This window comes from Symphalangus syndactylus, chromosome 16, assembly GCF_028878055.3.
Source record: "Symphalangus syndactylus isolate Jambi chromosome 16, NHGRI_mSymSyn1-v2.1_pri, whole genome shotgun sequence".
In the NCBI taxonomy this organism is placed as follows: Eukaryota; Metazoa; Chordata; class Mammalia; order Primates; family Hylobatidae; genus Symphalangus; species Symphalangus syndactylus.
The window spans coordinates 73,118,413-73,137,889 of NC_072438.2; the positions used below are offsets into that span (position 1 = coordinate 73,118,413).

Genomic DNA, 19,477 nt, shown 5'->3' on the forward strand with positions numbered 1-19,477 from the left:
CTTTCATTGTTTGAGTTCTAACATTCTTTCCCATCCTATTATCTTTAGATAACATCCCTATTATCTAGCCAGTGATGTAGCTTGCATCTGTGTTTTCAGATTTGAAGAGTATACACTCAAAATAACTTCTACCACATATTTTTTGAGACTTTTTCTGGAGACGTAAAGCTCTCGGTGAAGGAAAAGTAATTATGCTTATCATCTTATCTTCTGTAATTAGTACATAGTAGGCAAACAATCAGTACTTGTTGAAGATAGAAATGAGTAAATGAATGACTGAGTATGAATAAATGACTACTGGAAAAATAGGAGTGGGGAGTAGCAAAGGAAGGTGTCCAGGGGCACCTACGTGGGCTAGAAAAGCAGCTTCAACTAGCTGGTAGCCTTGATTTCTAGAATTGTAAGTCAATTCTCCCATTTTATTTGGGGCATTTTTGGTGGTGGAGCTGTGTGTTTGTGTGTGTGTGTGTGTGTGTGTGTACGTTCATGTGAACACCATGAGTTTTTGATGCCCCAGTTGTGATCTATCACTTTTCTCCAGTCATTACCCCACGGACAAGGGCAGACAGGCAAACAGGTTAGAGTAATACCCTCAGGCCGAGACGACAAACTTCTTCACAGATTTTACATCTCCCATTCTTACTTAATTTTGGCTACAGTTGGTTCACACCTTCCTAAGCCCAAATGAGAAATGAAATCGGGTTGCAGATTTTCTAGGGAATGGTGCTGAAGAGGCTCTGAGGAATTCTGAATTTCAGCCGCATTTGGCACATTACGGTTTCAGCCAAATCATGTTTCAGAGAGTAGAATTATGGGAATATTAGCCCCGGTGGCACATTATATTTGTGACACAAAAAAATGTCATGGCTCATTCCAATTAATGAAAAATTTTTTAAAAAGCTTACAGGTTGCTTAAAAATACCCAGGACCTCCGAGTTGATTGAAAATTTGGAAGAAATAATAGTAACAACAGCAATAGCAGCAGCAGAAACATCTGACGTTTTGGGGATGTTTTCACATGCTAGGCCCCTTGTGGAAGTTCTATTAGCAATTAACTGAGTTATTCCTCACAACACCTTGATTAAGTCAAAACTATCATTATTCTCATTTTATTGGTGGAAACTGCAGGAGAGAAATGTCCAACAGGGCATCTTTTGGACAAGGTAGTTCTTATACCTACACAGTCAACTTGGGATTCATTTGTCATACAAAAGTAGGACAGTTGAAGAGCTCAGTGATGAGATACCCCTTTTTCTCCAAATTTCACACACATATAGCTAATCTCCTAATTAAATATGGAGCTTTTGTGGTTATGGTTCCTTAATTCTGTCCCAAATTGCTAGGCCAAACAAACAAACAACAGCAAAACCCCACAAAACACAAAACCCAACCACAAACAAAACATATTTGTCCTAGTTACATTTGCAGAGAGGTGAATTCACACTGTGGCAAGGTCAGTTCTCAGGGAATACAAACAAAATCAAGAACAAAATTTAAGATTTTAGATTTTATTCCACTTTGGGAACATCCTGTTGTGTGGCACACATCACAACCACCTAAATGCATTTGTGAAAAAAAAACAACCCCAGAACCTCATTTTTTGCCTAAAATTACCCAGATAATAGATGTAGAACTCTGTTGGCTTTTCATTTGATATTTTATAATTATTTCTCATACTGTTTTGACTTGGATTTAGATAAACATCTGCATTTCAGCTTATTTCCAGTAAAACTAAAAGAAAAAAAAAGTTCCTAAAGAAGGATTTGGGATATTTATAGTAAGAAAGAAAAAAGAAAACTGTTTTGTGATTCTATTTTTGAAGAACACTTTTTTTTTTTCAAGTTTCTTAAAGCTCTAGTGGTTAGGATAAGAGCTAAAGGCAAAAACTTTCTTAAGAAGCACTTCAGAACTTACTCATAAAGTTGAAGCCCAAGCCAAATCCCCCCACCCCACAGAGCAAGGAAAGTGCTCACATAGCCTGATGTCCTTTGAATCTCTTAAGGTTATTTTCTAAATGAGACTATGAGAACAAAATCAAATTATATTTTCCTTCCAGCTAGTTAAGCCTCAAATCCCTAGATGAAAAAAATGTTTTCCTTTTGGACAGCGATGTATTTCTAGTCAGTCTATTCCCAAAACAAACACACCAAAAACCCACTTCACGCACAGGCTAAAATAAAAGATAGGAACAGAGGTCCTTCAAATAGTTAGTATTGCTCTAAATTGCCATTTTGCAGGTAACCCTCACTGAACGGAATTCGTGGATTTGGGTCTTCTTATCTATTACCTCTAAAGCTGTAGTTTATTAAATGGAATTCCACTGAATCCTTTGCTTATACACTACAGTTGGCCCTCTGCATCTGTGTGTTCAGCTTCCACAGATTTCACCAATCATGGATCAAAAATATTCAGGAAACAAAAAATAACAATACAAAATAATACAAGTATAAAAATATAGTAAAACAACTATTTACATTGCATTTATAGTGTATTAGGTATTATAAGTAATTTAGAGTTGATTTAAAGTATATGGGAGGATATACATAGGTTATGTGCAAATACTTCACTGTTTATATAGGGGACTTGAGCATCCTTGTATTTCGGTATCTGCTGGGGGAAGGAGGGGTGTCCTGAAACCAATTCTCTGCAGATACTGATGACTGTACTTACATTTTCACTTAGTATCAGTATCACTAAGTATTAGCAATACTTATTTATTTATTTATTTATTTATCGAGATGGAAGTCTCGCTCTGTCAACCAGTCTGGAGTGCAGTGGCATGATCTCAGCTCACTGCAGCCTCCGCCTTCTGGGTTCAAGGGATTCTCCTGCCTCAGCCTCCTGAGTAGCTGGGATTACAGGCACGCACCACCACGCCCTGCTAATTTTTGTATTTTAGTAGAGATGGGTTTCACCATGTTAACTCGAACTCCTGGCCTCAAGCAATCCACCCACCTTGGCCTCCCAAAATGCTGGGATTATAGGCGTGAGTCGTCACACCCCCAGCGATACTAACTTTAAGTGACTAAATCATAGTAGATGGTGTTTGTTGACTACCCAGCATCTTTCTCACCCTTTTCTTTGTTCCAAATAGAATCTCAATTTTGTTCAAGTATTTTCCTCTGCAAACACACACACACACACACACACACACACACACACAATTTAAGAAAAGTTGGTCCCAAGAATGGGTCTTTAAAAAGCTAAATAGCACCTAGAATTTCCAGCAGTTAATATTGTATTGATTAGTCATACGACCTAAGTTGGCACAATGAGCTGAAGGACATTACCCTTAATCCTTAATTGTGAGAAATATTTTTTTTCTCTTTTCTACTAGACAAAAATAAGGAAGGGTGTAGCTCCAATTGCCACCAGCAACCATCTTTGACGCTGAGGCAAATCCCCAGGTGAATGACTTTGATGCTGAGGATAGCAGGAGGGAGACAGATCCTGAGATTTTGGTTATATCACTGATCTAACAGATCGATTGGAGCCTGCTTTCCTGTAGACTGTCTCTTATGTAAAATAATGATTTTACTTCTGTTTAATCCAGTTTGAGATGGGATTTTCTCTTACTCATAGTCCAAAGTGCCCCAATACACCAGCTGAAAACACTTAGAGAATCAGAGTGAGAAGCAATCAGATCTTTAGGATGCTGAGCATGAATGACTGTAGCTTGCTTTTCTGACCGCCTTTCCCGTTAATAGGGTTACTTATTGCCTTCCCCTTTACTCCCACTAGCTTAATCACTCCTGAAAATTCTTTAACTCTCTACTTCTCATTCTAAAGCTGGGGATGTGCAGTGTGGGAGAGGATGCCCTTAACCAGTTTAGATTACTTGTGTTAATAAGAGAGGTTACTGATTGGAAGGCTTTAAGCAAGAGAATGGTGCAGAGGCTCAAACACAATGCTGGGAATCACTGATCTCATTTTTCTGAGCCCGTAGTTTCTACTCCTTTTCCTTGGAAGTTACAATTTCCCACAGTGGTGAGATGCATTAGAACATTTGCCAGAAGCTACCATGGTACCTACTGTAGTATAGGAAATTCACTTATGTAAAAAAAAAAAAACAAAAAAAACCTAATTTCTATTCTATTGATTAGTAAGTTTAAAATTCTCTGTATACCTTTGGCTGCAGAATGATGGATATCACATTAAATAGGGAAATATCAGGAAAATCATCCAAACCTCTCCCACTTCATCTCACAACCTTACAAACTATTTGGCATGCTCAGATAGAGCTGGGTTGAACTGTATGTTTCACTGCCAAGCAATATTCATGAAGATCCTATTCCATGCATTGATGGCCACTTAAGGAATGAAATTGGGCTACATAATCAGTTGAATTTAATTCAATCTTTTTGGTACAGCCATGTTCAAGGTTACAACAAGGTATCTGGTATTAGACTTCCTGTAGAAACTCAAGAAACATTTCCAAGGTTGGAATTTGAAGGAAAGGTAATTTTGCTCATGAAACACATACATAAGAGTTTTCCATAGATTTTTTTGTAGATTCAGTTTGATGTACTACTATGGGTTGATAACAAACTAAAATATAAGCAAAGTTTATCATACTAGCCTACACCAATAAGAAATAATATACAGCCAGTTTCCACCATGAACAAATAAACAAAAACTGTAAACAATTCAATGCCTTGGAGTAGAGTGACCAAAAAAATGTCAACTTTCCTATAAGACATTCAATTATTCTGTTAGGAGATCCTTCAGTTATAGAATCTGTAACCCTATTTCAGACATTTGGCCAAAGGCACCTCTTGGTAGAAGAGCTGAGGCAGGACTGGCTTGTTTGTCATAATATAAAAGAGTCTTGGAGGATGTCTGGGGTCCAGAGTCTAAAACCCCTCGTGGCCTTTGGAACACCAAGCTCTGTGCCAAAGGGTGGAAGGCTGCCCTGCCGCACCACAGATCTAAGCCCAGGGCATAAAACCCCTTGTGGCTTGGATGGAATCCAGGGCTCAGAGCATACAACCCCTCGTAGCCTCTGGAATGTGCACAGACTTGTTGGTTGCTCTCCCAGGCTCGCAAACATGCTCTTCATTATCTTAAGCAGCAGAAAATATTCTATATGTGTCAAAGAAAATGCTAAACTGTCACAGCTACACTTGATGCACTGCTACCTTTCTATCCCACCAATAAATAGTGTGGGCTCCCAGAGCTCAGGGCCTTCGCAGCCTCCAATCTAGCATTGGCCCCCGGATACACTTTATGCACCCTTAACTTGTCTTTTCTTATTCCTTTGACCCTGCTGGACTTTGTAGCCCCGACGGCCTGGTGTTGGGCTTGATCACCCCAATAGGCACCAAGGTCATCTTGGGAATATTTCCCTTCTGTTGGGTGTACCCCTTTGAACAGCCTAGAAGGCTGGCCCCAATCTTCTTGCTTCTTAAGTGTATTGCCTCAATGTATCCAAATAAATCAAATTACTAGAAAAGAAAACTAACCTCCAACATGAAAAATGTAGAGAAGTATATAAATGTTGTCCAGAGTTTCATAATGAGTTCTCTCCTTTTGTTCTCTCAGCAAACATCCAATGTGTTCTTGCCATTTGTCAAAAACATGGCTAGGCCTTTTTGGTAAAAGGAAGACTCAGTGGCTTTGTTCTCCAGATGCTTACAGTGTGATAGGTGAGACCTAGACAGTCATGCAGAGACTTTTGAAAATATGTTTTTACAGATACACTTAGACTAAGCAAAGGCTCTGACACACTCACACCATGAGGAATCTAAGCTAAGAGTGAGATAGGTAGGTGGGGGTCAGAGAATGCTTCTTGGAGAAGCAGATTCTTGGTCTTTATCCTGAAGACCCAATAAGATTTGGCCAGGTGAAGGTGAGTGGGAGCACTGGTCAGCTGGATATTAGCACAGAGTGTGAGTGTCAACACATTCAACTCCAGAGTTAGTAATGGAAGATCCCAATAGATTTCATGACTAAAAGACCTGAATTCTGAAAGAATAACTTTCTAAAATAGCAGCTTTTAATGGTCATGTTTAGTCTTGACCACATACTGCACCTCATCTGACATTGAAGCATGGCATTATCTGTGGCACTTGACACAATGCCTTGTCCAAAAGTGTTCATTAAATGGCTGAGTCGAATTAAAATCCCATCACCTCAATCCTAAATTTTAACTAGTCTTCTTGTGTAGAGTGATTTCTTGCTGAACTATATATGTATATCAGTATATGTATGGCTTTGTGCTTTGTGGCAAAATCATTGGGGAAATTGTAGGGATTAGTGAAGGAACCACCATGAAAACATTCTGAGGCATATCATCAAAAATATAAAACCATGTTAAGCTTTTGGTAGTGAAGGGAGGTATGGTGCTTCTTCCTAAGCTGAGTAGGAGGTTCAAAGCCAAACCTGAAAATGAATAAAAACCTTACAAATCATGAAACTCAAAGCTAATTTCTGTATTAATGTAAGATATAAGTATGGGAGAATAGAAAACATAATTCTGAATATCCTATTCATTATACACAAAGTTAGTATTATTGGTCTTGGATAGAGTATGAGAAAATAATCTATTTTCCCTAAATTGCTAGTCAATGTATATTTGTCTTGTTACCTGCTTTCTCTCCAGAACTGAGCACAGGGGCCCTCAATAAACATTATAGAATGAATAAAGTAATTAATGATGAATCTGAACCTTTCAAACACCCTTGCAAGGTTTCCTTTGGGAACAAGAGTAAGTGATTATAAGACTGACTCAAATTAAAGCGAACAGACAGGCCTAAAGCTAAAAGGCCTCTATGAGGCTGAAACCTGTTGCTTTGGGCTATAATTAATTGATCTCACTTGTTATAGAATATACTGATACACTCACTGAAGGATGAAAAAGAAAATGAATTTTCTTTCTAACTGTATTTTTAAGCCTTGAGAAATGTGTACATGTTACATATAAGATATATGTATATATAAAATCCCTATACCTTTGACTTTTTTTGTATTTGAGATTCATACATTTGAATCTATCTATCCTGTCTATTATCTATGTATCTATCTATCTACCTATTTTCCATCTATTCTATCATCTATCTATTCTATCTATGATCTCAGTACATGTATATAGAGCACAAAAGGCACAAGAATGCAATAGTTAAAACAATGTGGGTTCTCAAGGGTGCCACGATTTAATTTTAGCTCCAAAAAGAACCAACTGTGTGACCTTGGGCAAGTTGCTTAACTGTTCTGTTCCCTAGTTTTATCTTTAAAAGTGAGATTGACAGTATTTACTTGAAAGTCTTGTTGTGAACATTAAATTCATGTGAGATATTTAGAATGATGCCTGAAATATTGTAAGTGCTAAGTGTTAGGTTTTATTATTCTACTCCATTTTCCCAGTCATCTTTCTTATTTTTAATCCTTAAGTAACAAAATTCAAAATACTTTAAAAATAACATATAGGATTATTTGGATGAGAGGCAAAAAAAAAGGTCATTCACTTAGCAAATAAGGGATTGTTTTATTTATGATAGAAGATACATGGTCACACACATGGATACTAAAAGTGTAAGAGAAAAAAAATCTTGGCAAGGACATTGTTTAGTTTAGGTATGAATTCTAAAAAATAAAATACGTTGAAAGTTTAAACTCAGGGGTACATTCTGTTTCCAAACACAAACTAAGAATTAAAAAATCAAAATGACAGACTTTTGCTAATCTGCTTAGGAAGGCATAAATTATTAATCAGACTCCAGGCAACAATGTTGAATACCAACTTTAATAAAACGCCTGCCTGGAGGAAGGTGAGGGCTGGCAGCCCCGTTATTGAAAGGTGGGCTGCCCTATCAACTTGCTTAGTCTTCCTGGCTCTCAGGACACCACTGATAGGGCTTCCTTCAAAATAGGCTCATTTGAAAGTGGTCAGAATTATAAAAAATTAAGTTGTTAGCATGAGATAGAAAAGTGTATTTTCACTGGCGTACATGAGCTTGAAGAGGAAATCAGTTGTAAAAATATTTAAGAGATGCTTTTGTAGCTTACATGAGAAGAATTTCACCTAGTAAGCATTTATTGAGCCTTCCCTATGTGCTTACAGTTACAAGGGATGCCCTCATCTTAAAACTCTCATCTTGAGATGGAAAAATGATATTTTAAAGCCATTTTCTCCTTTCTCCCCCAACTTGGATTTATCTATTCCATAAAGCATCTTATGTTTGTATCAGGTGGGCTTGTGCTGTGCAGGGAATCAAATAATGGATTTTCCCAAAAGTCTTGGCTGAATATCATTCTTAAGAATACTTGTCAATCAGGTAAAACCTAAATTGGAAAGTACTTGACAAATTCAGCATCTCCTTAGCAGTCAGAGTCTTGTAGCTGCCTTTTTGGATTGTGGAGTTTAACATGCAGTCCAAATGTCACTTCTCGCTTTAAAGTCTTTTATAAGATTATAGACATTAGTGCATATTTTAAAATCCAAAATGGGACAGGTTTGGCTCTCATCTTCTGTGATTGGTTTCTCTAACCAGCCGTGATAAAAAGATTATCATACAAAGAAAAAAGAGAAAAAAGCCATTTAAAAATCCATTTTGGTTTAGTGAGAAATTGGGAAGCAAACATATGCTCAATTAATGTTCAGAACCTGAAAGTTGCAAAGCAAACTTTTTATTCTATAGTGCCCAATTAATCCAGCCTAGGGTTTCAATAATTTCTCCTTTCTCTGCCCACCACATAAAAATCTTTTATTACATGAAATTAAACTCAGTTGCTTGAGAGCACTTTACTCTTATGTTGCTTCCAACTTCATATTTTAAATAAAGTACCCGTCCTCCCTAGCGTTACATTTGGGGAGAAAGTGGTTTTTCAGATAATCACTAAGCACCTTGCTCTGTCCACTCATGTACTGAGGTCATCTCTTCAATTTAATTTCATTGCTTTTTGGAACACAAAGTACATGCCCATTTAAACTCAAGAAGAAAAAGTTTTCTAAGAAAAACAAACCACAGTGCTCTTTGGAAAGATATTTTGGAGTGTGGTAATGGAATCAAAAGTGAACTTGAGGAAGAAAAAAAGTATAAGACAAAAAATCTAAATATAGCGCTTGCATTTGACATTCCTGCATTCTTATCTTAAATGCAATTTTCTTCCAGGTAATCGCATTTGCTATGAATGCAAAAGTTATTGCTGAGCAGGCACTTTTTGTATCTGGAGGTTTGGGACCACCTCCTCTTGGGTACATTAACTTGTAAGTGACTCCACTTCATTCTGTTGTCTTAATTAGGACCTGCCTGAAACATCTCTCTCTCTCTCACTCGCTTTATAAAAAAGCAGGTAAATCAGAGAGTGAAAATGTGGAACTGATATTTATCACAAGGCCACACTAATAGAATTAAACCTTTATGAAACACTGACAATATCTCTACTAGATACTTTTAAACAAGTAGCTTAATATGAGAATAATTGTTGGGAGAAAAGTCGCTGAACTTGGTTCAAATGAGGAGTCAGCAGTTAATATAACAGTCATGGTAGATTTTATCATTTTGCATTGGTAATTAGACTGACCACACGCCATTTTGATTGGCGTTAAATTAGAAACCGTTGCTAAGGGGAGCTTAGAATATTTTGTTGAGTACGAAACTGAGCAGTTGCAAATATATATATATTTTGCATATATATATGTGTGCGTGTATATATATACATATAGTTACATATGTTATATATACATATATATGTTATATATACATATAGTTATATATGTTACATATACACACATACATATGTGTATATATACATACAGTTGCATATATATGTGTGTGTGTGTGTGTGTGTGTGTGTATATATTGTTTTGAGGTGAAGTTTTGCTCTTATTGCCCAGGCTGGAGTACAATGGCGTGATCTGGGCTCACTGCAACCTCCACCTCCTGGGTTCAGGTGATTTCCTGTCTCACCCTCCTGAGTAGGTGGGATTATAGGTGCCTGCCACCACATCTGGCTAAGTTTTTTGTATTTTTAGTAGAGATGGGGTTTCACTATGTTGGTCAGGCTGGTCTCAAACTCCTAACCTCAGTTGATCTGCCCGCCTTGGCCTCCCAAAGTTCTGGGATTAGAGGCATGACCTACCATGCCTGGCCTGCAAATATTTTAAAATGGTTGCTAGTAGATTAATGAGACTCTCTTTCTTTTTTAATTCTGCAAAAGGAGATTTAAGCTTTGCAGTTAAAAATATGATAAGCTCATTTTAATGACTGAAACCTATACTATACACTAGAAGACAATTGCTTTTTGAAGTAAAAATGCATATCTCAAAATACAGACCAACATGTTAGTAAATTTTTGTCTACAATTATACAAAGTTCACTTTTAGAAAAAAAAGACACTCATTTTATAATTTATATGGTTAAGGTGGGCTGTGTTTGTTCCGTCTTATAGAGTTAGATATAAATTTACAACTTTTCATTTCCCACTGAATTATCCACTGTGTAATCAAGTGGGCAAATTCATTATTAATGACACATTCTGGCCATAAGCTTGGCAAAGCATATTTTTTTTGAGGATCTGTTAATATGGTCAAAGATCATATTAGTATTCCAAACGTTAGTATTAATCTCTGTAAGTTTTAATTAAGAGACCCAAGGATACCTTTTGATTAAATGGTTTTTGTTTAGTTTGTCTTTTTGGTGTTTTAAATATAATTATAATTCCCTTTTACTTTTTGTTCATGCAGATAAGAAGGAAGAGAACCAGGTCAATCATTTTTCAACATGATGTCAGTCATTGTATAAACCAGTGGTCCCCAGACTTTTGGATTTCATGGAACATTAACAGTTTTATTTTTTTAAAAAGGAGAGGATTGACATTGAGTTACTTGCCAAATTTAAATTTTGCCAAGGAAAAAGCCATCATAATCTTTCCCCATATTTCCATGAAAGAATTGACATTTTAACTTCAAAGCAGTGGGAAGGTCACTGTCTGAGTTCTTTAAATCAAATAAATTGAGATTTATGAGAAACACAATAGGTTGTCATCATTTCTCATATCTAACCACTGACCAATAATTTTTTTGTTTCAAAGATGGATACAACTTTGGGTCTCCTGGAGAATCACTGATTTGATAAGGTTTACTCAAAACTGCCATCAACCCATTACAAATAAAACAAAACCCCAAACCTTATCATATGTCTCCCTAGCAGTGGTCAATATTTTGAGGGAAAATGTTAATTCTTCTTTGCAATAGGAAATTTACAAAATGTAGGAACACATGAAATTCCTAAAGAAGCCTACATGCTTATCTTCACTGCAAATATCCACATTTGTCCCTTTGCAGAATAATTATAAATAATAATATTCGGAATTTAAATTTCCTCTTTAATTTTTAATGCCAGAATTAAATGGTGATGATAAAAAGCAATAACATTCAACAACTAGAAATCAAGCCACAGCAGAGAAAGATAGAGACAAGAGAACAAAATAAATCAAATATATCCATGGATAAGTCATTCATCTCTGTGGTCATCAGTTATCTCACAGTTAAATGAAGAGTATTAGATAAAGTCATCTTTAAGCTCCTTCCTGTGTCTCACATTGTCTGATTATATTTCTAATGATCAAACTTTCCTTGAAGGCTAGATTAACTACATGGCTTTTTGAATGGTGGCAATAGAAAGAATAGAATATAATGAAAATGGCTCATCAATGTCAATCATATAAAACGTGACTGTATTAAGAGGGTTTCTTCCTCCCTCCCTTCCTCCGTCTTTCCCTCCCTCCCTCTCTCTCCCTCCTTCCTTCTCCCACCTTCCTTCCCTTTCTCCTTTCCTCCCTCCCTCTTTCTTTCCTTGTTTTTGTGGGGATTGTTTTCTGGTGGCATGGGAGTGGTGTGTATATGTGTATGTGTTTGTGTGTGTGTGTGTGTGTGTGTGAAATTTTACTTGGTAAATCATTCAGAACAAATACCAAATTGTGATAGTAATGAAGTAACAAAATAATTGTGGTCATAAAAAAATTATTTTTACTTACCAGATAAAGAAGCACACAAACACTATCTTACTTAGCTCTACCCAGAGCCCCAAATGCTACATCCATGGTAATGTCAACGAGCTGAGAATGGACTGATGCCCTTAGTGGGTGCTGTGAGGTTGAGGTGTCCCTCCCCTCTCAATGCAATGAACAGGTGTCATTTTAGCTACCTTCCTGAAATACCCCCTCCCTCATATAGATCCGTCTGAAGGCAGAAGAAGATAATTTATTCTCTTATAAAAAGTACCATCATTATGTTCAGAAAAATGGCCCACACAATGCTTTCTACTATAATTATAAATTCTGACACACGCTTGTAGATGATTTTCCAAAAATGAATAATTTAAGAACATCTTCCTCAGCCTTCACATCTGCCAAGCTCTGGTCAAAATAATCAAATCATTCTAATGCCCTCTGCTGCTCTGTAGTTCTGAGGGAGTCACACTTTTACTTCTAAGACATCACAACTGTTTGTTAACAGCACATTCATTAAGTGCTTGGCTCAGATGGAGATTCCCTGGAAATTCAAACCAAAAAAGGGCTAAGTAAAGAGGATACAAGTATAGCAGGGTCATTTTGATTTACTGTGTAATTATTGCTATGTGAAATGCATGTAAAATACTTACAAGAGGGTGTGACATAGAAAAGCTCAGTAAAGGTTAGTTTATTATTTATTATCATTATTATTTGGATGTATAAAAATTCTGAGCCAAGATACTGGTGAGTACTTTATATATATACACACACACATATATGTATACACACACACACAAACATATGTATTATCAACTCTTTTCCTTCTATCCACTATATATATATGTGTGTGTATAGATACATATGTTCTGAGTATATATATACACACACGTGTGTGTACATATATATACACACACGTGTGTGTACATATATACACACGTGTGTGTGTATATATACACCATGTAAAGTACATATATACATATATACACACCATATATATACCATATATACATCATATATATATACCATATGTATATACACGCACATATATTATCAACTCTTTTCCTTCTGTCCATTATATATATGTGTGTGTGTAGATATATACGCTCTGAGCATATATACACACACATATGTGTGTGTGTATATGTATAAATATATATATATATATACATATATATATATATATATTTACCATGTAAAGAGGTGGGGGCTTGCTGTCTTGTAGCTCTGCCTTTCATCATGCTATATCATACACAGGATCCAAATGGGTGACAAGTAGAATACTTGGTCTATATTATTACTGTATACTTTGGATTGCAGGCATCAGAAGAATACATGGTTTTTCTATTTAGCATGCAGGACAATAAAGATAACAGAAGGAAAAGAGTTGATATTCTTCAGTGCACTAAGGAAATCTTTTCCTTGATTCTGATGCGATTTCAGACCACTTTAAAAAAGATATTCCTCTGGTTAATTTACGATCCACCCAGAGTTATCTCCCTTAGATGGTGATTTTTTAAAGGTAATTTTCAAGTTTGCATTTTATGGTAGAGAAGAGTAGTGTGTATAAATATGTTAATGATGTAATTATGTTTATAAAGTGGCATTTAACAGTAGCACTATTTATAAAGAGGAAAATGCACTCTATGTAAAAATGGCAATTTTGATTCTATTTCTGTTCTTATGTTTCCCTCTGCTGTAAAAATTTACGTCCTCATCTCTTTCCATTTTACTCACTTGGACACTTCCCCAAGTTAATTTTTTCTTGCTGTTTTCTCTTCCTATAACTTATGAGGTCTCTTGGATATCTTTTGGCCAGACCTACCAATTTAGGAAATTAGAGAAAAAGAAAAACACAGTGTTCTTTCAAGTGCTGAAATATGAAGATAAATCATACCCTGTGGTATGCTAGCTTTATGTGCCTCATCTTCTTCATAAGTCATTTCTCTCACAAGATAGTACCACATATACTAAGAAAAGCTTGCAACCCATGCTGCCCATTTACATGACAAATCAAATTTAATATTAACACTCTGGCATTAATGAAACTCTACCTCTTATAAATCACAGCAAGGTGATCTGATTGCTGGAAGAAACCAGCACCCAATGGTGTTAGTGTAAAGATATTGAACAGATGAAATAATCTCTAATAGTCTCTGCATACGAGTCTACTCCACATTTACAAATGTGTGCTCAGAGCATTCAGCCTTCAATAAGTTTTCTTTGTTGGAAGAGTTGAAAATTTCTCGGATAGTTCAATTTTGAACAACTAGACTGTTGGCTGTAGATGGCTCCCTCTGACCCAACTATTTTGTAGTAATTTTGAATGCACCACTTTTTTGAAGGGTTATTTATACTCTCCTCTCTTCCCTTATCTTCCTACTTTGTGGGTGATAGCATCACAAACACTATATACATTTGGTTCAATAGTTAATTAGAGAGAACCTGAAGTTCCTCATGAGATTGTTTTGAAAAAGAGAGGCTTCTGTACAAATAGAAACTTAACAAAGTAGACCAGTTAATCTTTGGAAAAGGCAAGCTGGAACAAAAATATTACTATTTAGTTTCAGTAAAGTGCTTCAAGCACTCATCTGTCTTCAAAATAAAATAAAAATCCCAAGGGAGAAAACAACATGAAAAAAAAAAAAGAAGAAAAGAAAATCAGCCCATATGCTGCATTTCTGTATTTCTTCTCTAATATTCTTGGAACACTGTCACAACTGGGTGCTGTGTTTGCGTGTGTGTATGCCTTCTTCTTCCTGCAATTCTCCTATTACCATAATGTTCTTGAATCTTTGAATTTAGAATCATTATTCAGAAAAATATTTAAACCAGAGAAGGTTTGATTATCTACATTTTCACTTTTTTTGTGAAGTAAATAAAATGTGTTCAGTAGAAACTGACTAGGTTGAAACTCTGTTAAGAATGCAATTCAGACTGAGTCACTGCTTGTTATTTTTGTAAGTGAGACCCTAATTCTGATGGACACCAAAGAATAAGCAGCCGTGACTAAGCAAGAAGCACAAGGCAACTGGATTCTGCTGGATGTTATCTCTTTTGGAACACATTTCAAACTTTAGGACAGATTTTTAAATTGGAAGTTGAAACCTGCAGGCTGTCAGCAGAAGAGGCTGATTCACCCTACAGAAGTTATCTTACTCCAAGTTCCAGGCAGAGTATTTTAAGGAGTAGGTTACCTAAAATGTGTTGTGGTACATCAAGGAAAGAAATGAAACAGAAGAAACTTGGAGTAAGGATGACACAGGTATCTAAACAGCTTTTGGATGTTCAACATATATTTATTTGAACGGGGAATTCTTTGAATTAAATGGCCTTAGTTCAGCATAACTTGTGAATGTTCACAGATTTCTGAAACAGTCATTACACTTTTTTTTCCCGCAAATATTTCTTTTGTTCTTGGCGGGTGCGGGGGGCACTCTTCATGTAGAACTTTTGGAGTTCTAAATATAACGCTATTATTGTTATTGAGTAAATTAGAAGTAAGGAAGTAGAGTCTTGGAGAGGTCGGAAATAAGAAAATCTTATACCGATGATGGTAAATTCTTTATTAATTGGCCATTGCTTTCATTTGGAATCATCCAGCAGTTACCAAAAGTCTAGATATTCAGAAAACCATAAAAATATTTGTAAGTCCCCTAAATTAGAGGAAGTACAGAAATAATAGCAATAATGATTTGACCTGTCACAAATATTAAGATAGTGCTTAGAGAATACTAACTTGTCTACAGAGAAAAAGTTGTTATACTCTTATCTTAGATAACAAAATCCATTCTGCAGCTGAACTCCAGGGAGAAATGCATGGAGTGACCCACTAGAGGTCCCTTCCAACTAAAAAAAGTTTGAATAGTTCAAAGGATTCAGCCTTAGTGTGTTGGCATTCATGACTGCAAAGCAACTACCGGGCCAGAAGGGGGGACCACACATTTCAATTCCTTAGGAAGATTGTAGTTTCACTCAGAATATTGGTCACATTTCGTTCCTTTTAAAGAAATCTCTATGTGGGACATTCCCTCAATTAGTCCTAATTTTCAGAACTTGTTGCAATGTATTGCTATAATAATACAGTATCATATAATATCCTGTTGACTGTAGCTGTGCTTTCTAGAAAATTTTTAGCTGTTTTCAAGTGTCTCAAGCAGTATTTTGCAAGGTACATTTTTTCTTAAAAAGGAAGAGTGCCTCACTAAGTTTTTCCTTGCAAAGCTGATGGAAGTGGTGGGTGGAAGAGGTAGGGTACACGTTTTTCGATACTAGGCAACTTGGTAGAAAATGATTATGTTTCCATATATTATCTTTGCAGAGTTAGCAGTACAAAATGTAAGTGCAATAAATTGGTGTAAAAGCCAGATAGTAAAGGGACTAAAAGTCCCTGTGGAGATACCAAACTGTCACTTTCTTGTAATGGTAGCAAAAGATAATCGTAGACACAAATACAGTAGAACTGAATTGGTGCCATTTTCCTTCAAAAATGGGCTGCTGCCTCTTAGTTCTTCTGAAGAAATTGGTTGCTTCCTCTGTTTCAAAAGTATGGCATGAACCATTACATTAGGTGGGAAAAGATCTGTCTTTTATTTTCCTTCAGTACCTTTTTAATTAGAACACGCCAAAGAGCAAAAGGGGATGAGATACAATCCTATGTGATTGCATTTTCCAGTCAGTTGCTGGATTTCTTTTAAGTTTCTGAGCTCTGCATTGACAATCTGGCCTCTGGCATAAACTTTACCCTCCTGGTTATGACATAATGAAGACATCTGCTCAAGCATACCCCTTTCTTCACACAACTGGTTTTATGGTTCTCTCGAATAGCAAGCATAGAACCATGCAAGTACTATTACACACGGGATGATGCTCAAGTCTCAAGTGAAACTGGAGGAGATTTTTTTTCCTCTCTCTCTCAAAGTAAAATCCTAACGGTTTTCCTTTTCAGGTAAAGCTTTCAGCAAGAAAAGAAAGAAAATAAGCAACCCTTGGCACTATTCATATAAGCACATTTGTTAGTCCTTCTTGGAAGAGTTTTACATTAACTAGGCATATCCCCGCGTTCCTTTTCCAACACAGGGAGGAGTTTGCAACCCCCTGGATAATTAACCACTCAGAAAGCCCATATTTTGGTCTGCACTCCTCCAGAGCAGCCATATATGTACACAACAGCCACTCCTGCAACATTCTTGCAGGGAAAACCTCTTCCTTCTTTCCCACTGTGTGCTTTACAAAGTGAAAGTGAAGATTCGCAGAGACACGGTCTGATACACCTCTATAGTGTGACTATCATCATTTAAATATATATATATTTTTTAACGGGAGTGGGAGAGAGAAACGTGTGGCTATTCCAGATGATTAAACTTCTTGGTTCTTGAATGTTCTGATTCGTAGTTAACTCAGGTGGCCAGCCCCTTGCACTAACAGAGACCTGCATTTAACTCCCCATAAAATATGGATTTTATTGCAGCAGTGACACTTCTTAGCACCACGCTGACCTCTCCAGCATCTCCCATCTCGAGATCTACGGTAACTCATGGCAGAATATCTAACTACGGAAGAAGTAATCTCAGCTCTGCAACTGCTGCAGTCCACAACATTGCAGCGTCCCTTTTTATTAAATTCTGGGATTAACGCATTGGGGGCTCCAATTTTCCTGCATCTGGCACCTAAAACCAAGCGCACTCCAACCACTCTCCAATCAGTCGGGGGAAGGGTTTATCCCCCCCAGATTTGAGCCTGGCCAGCCGTGGAGGAGCACGAGCAAGCTGCGCCTTCCACATGACTTTTCCCTGGACAGTGTGCTCCATTTTCGGAGTCCAATGTTGGACTTTCCTTGCAACCTAAGCATTTCTGTCGTAGATGAGCCGGCAGGCGTTGCCCGGAACGTGCAAGCTAACAGTTTTCTTTAGCTCCTTCTCCCAGCCAAATCGTCTCTTTAGTTTAAGTTTTCCTTACTGGGAGCATTCCAGAGTTTTCAGACTACCTGATTTTCTGCTTTACCCCCAAAGCTAGGAAATGTAACTCAGCCCAAGCAGTCACCACACAGACCCTTATGATGCGGGCAGGTGGAGATAAATCAAGCCCCAAACGGTTCGCCGGGTCCTGCACGCACCAGCGCCCTTTGGTAATTGACCAGCCAACTTTACAAATGCCGGAGCTCCCCTGGCAGCCTCTGCCGGCGTAGAGAAAGGCAGCGGGTTCTTCTCCGGCGGCCCGCTTCCCGGTGCCCCCACCCAGCTCCACGGCGGATCGGTCTTACCAGGAGGCGGAGGAGCGGCGCCCAGGCTCCCCGGGAAGCGGCGTCGGTCCTGAGCAGCGGCAGCAGCGCCGCCCGCGCAGCCGGACCCGCGCGCCCGCCCCGACCAGGGCTCGCAGGCTGAGAGCATCCCTCCCAACTCCGCGTGCAGCACCCACCGGGCGGAGAGGGCTCTCTCTCTGATTGGCTTCCATCAACGCTACGGAATTAAAAAAAAAAAAAAAAGGGAGATGTATGCATGGCCAACGGAGCCCGAACCCACCTCTGCTCGCCTTCCTGCTCCCGCGGAGACCCTGCGACCCGCCCAGGCTGCTCCTGCCTCCGCCGCCGCCGCGGTCGCCGGCTCTGCCTTTCTTGCTGTCGCGGCTGAAACTGCAGCTCTCGGGATGCGAAGGTTACGGGCTCGGGAGAGCTGGCTCTTGTGGGCACACACTGATTTGCAAGTGAATGAAGTGGGAGGGAGCAAAGAGAGGAGGACTTTGTTAAAGAGGCCCAGTGCCTGCCCCCGCCCGCCCCTTCCCCTTGACAGAATGACTCCCAGTGTTTGAAGTCCTGAGCAATTCGCTCCCTGGAACACTCTTTCAGCCCCAGGGTTTCCCTTCCTTTTTCTTTCTTTCTTTCTTTTTTTTCTTGGAGGGGGTTTAAGATATACTCAGAACTTGTATGACTCCGTCTGTTGCCTCTTTTATACTATCAAAATGCACCTTGTGCTATTATCAGCAACGGTCTGTTCTTTTTTTTCACCTACCAAGCAATTACAATTCCCAGGGACACAGTACCTCGTCACGCTATCAGTTGGCCAGCTTCGTGTGATAGCACGCATAACATGCACACACATAAAACAAGCCGGTCTCCTGAGATGACAATACCGATGGCTTTTCTTTACAACATAAACAGGCGTTCTCCAGATGCAAGCAGACATGGATAGATTCATACATTTTCCTTCTCTCCTCCCAGGAAGACACGCTTTCACGTAGCCCCATGATCGCTGTTACTCTTTTGGAGTGACCCCAGGATGTCGTAGCATGAAGCCATGCTTCCCTGGGCTTGCAGAAACACTCAAAACCCAAACCCTTCAGGCTTGCCAATGACTTATGGCTGATGCCATCGTTCTAAATGAATTGATACAAGCGTACAAAAGACTTGCAGAAGAGGGGTGTACAATGATATTCAAGGTCTGCTTAACGTTCTAAGATCCTTCTGGAAAGTTGCTGAAGTAGGATAACCTTCAAATTAAACTCTTTGGTACACATTGCTGTTTGAATGGCT

General features: G+C 38.2%; 1 protein-coding gene across 2 annotated transcripts in view; it reads right to left on the minus strand.

Annotated features, from left to right (window-relative positions):
- The window catches only part of CDH6 (cadherin 6), a 132,596-nt gene extending 113,977 nt beyond the window's left edge, over positions 1-18,619 (minus strand). Inside the window, exon 1 of one of the 2 annotated variants that reach the window (XM_055246065.1) lies at positions 18,471-18,619. The gene's annotated coding sequence lies outside the window, so the exon portion shown is untranslated. Of the gene's footprint in view, positions 1-18,211; positions 18,368-18,470 lie in introns of those variants that run through there. The other variant, XM_055246068.2, reaches the window with a different exon arrangement.
- Between the last annotated feature and the right edge of the window lie 858 nt (positions 18,620-19,477).